A 1643-nucleotide genomic window follows, 5' to 3' on the forward strand; every position below is an offset into this window, starting at 1 on the left:
CTTCGCATTGGTGAAGATAGCACAATTGAGTGTGTGCGTAGATTTGCGAAAGTGATCGTCCGTGTCTTTAGTCCCGAGTATCTTCGGGCACCAAATAAGATGATACAAAGAAATTGATGGCAGCTAATGAGAGGAGAGGTTGGCCTGGCATGCTAGGTAGCATTGATTGTATGCATTGGAATTGGAAAAATTTCCCCAAGGCTTGGCAAGGAATGTACTGTGGCAAGTCTTTTGATGCAACAATTGTGTTAGAGGCCGTAGCATCCGAGGATTTATAAATTTGGCATTGCTTTTTAGGTATGCCCGGCACTCTCAATGATATCAATGTGTTGCAACACTCTCATTTGTTTGCTAGGCTTGCTAGTAATGATGCTCCTTCTTGCAACTACACTATCCATGGGCATGAATACACAAGGGGGTACTATCTTGCAGATGGTATATACCCTCCTTGGTGCACATTTGTCAAGAGCATCAAAGAACCCAAAACAAAAAAAACAATGTGAATTTGCAAGGGTGCAAGAGGCAGCCCGAAAAGATATTGAAAGAGCATTCGGTGTTTTTCAATCTAGGTTCGCCATTGTCCGTGGTCCTGCTCGTTTTTGGGATAAGAAAACCCTGAAGAACATCATGACTTGTTGTGTGATCCTGCACAATATGATTCTTGAAGATGAGAGAGAAATGAACTTAGAATTCTTTTACGACAATGTGGGTAGCCGTGTCAAACCAGCTAGAGACTCAAACCGCATTAGAGCTTTTCTTCAGACATACAAGGAGATTGAAAATGCAGACACACACTTTCAACTTCAGGAAGATCTCATTAAGCACCATTGGCAAAGGGCTGGACAGTGACTAATTTTTGTATTCATTTGTATTTGTATTCATGACAAGTTTTGTATTGCATTATTTAAGTTTGGTACGGTGATTTGAATAATTATTTGTAATGCGGATTGTTTCATGTTTGATTTGAATAATTCAGTTTATTTCTTATTGTTGAATTATGTTGGATTTGGTATTTGCGGGCTGATGATATGCGGGGATGCAGCGGCGCAAAGAGCAGAACCCGCATAGCCGATCCGTAAAAAAGTATATTCGCGTTTTTTTTCAAATCCGTTTGAGGAGTCTGCATCTGTGCCAGCCCGCGCCGGCCCGCAAAAGCTGTTTTGCGCGAACTGCAAACGAGTTTTGCGGGCCGGCAAGATGCGGGGTCTGCTAGAGTTGCTCTAAGTACACCGCCCGCCAACCATATTGTTCTTCTGCGGTGACAGCCTCACCCTGCACCCTAACACTTAAATCTTTGACCCATTCCGTTGATATCGATATTGTGGCGTCCCCGTCTTTGCTCGTTCCTGGCTCGACCTCGAAAATCCATGCCGCCTCACTCTCACCAAGTAAAGTCGACCGAGGCATTTGCCATTTTCAAGAAACTTACAAATAGTAAACATGTGCTCCTATTCGGCGTTTCATGCGCCAGGGAAGCTCCCTGGCACCCACGCGCCAATGCTGGTGAGCCGGCCAATATGGATGCGAGCGCTCGATCGCAGTTGCAAAAAATAAAGTCGTAAAAACAAAAAAGTTTGTGAATTCAGAAAATGTTCATGGGTTTTGAAAAAAGATCATGAATCTGAAAAAAAAGTTCATCATAT

The 1643-nt window shown here is 43.2% G+C and overlaps 1 pseudogene; it reads left to right on the forward strand.

Moving 5' to 3' along the window:
• The first annotated feature begins 299 nt into the window (after window positions 1-299).
• On the forward strand, window positions 300-900 carry LOC147962300 (uncharacterized; annotated as a pseudogene).
• Window positions 901-1643: the final 743 nt, after the last annotated feature.

This window comes from Triticum urartu, chromosome 7A, assembly GCF_056163025.1.
Source record: "Triticum urartu cultivar PI428250 chromosome 7A, HENAU_Tu73, whole genome shotgun sequence".
NCBI lineage: Eukaryota > Viridiplantae > Streptophyta > Magnoliopsida > Poales > Poaceae > Triticum > Triticum urartu.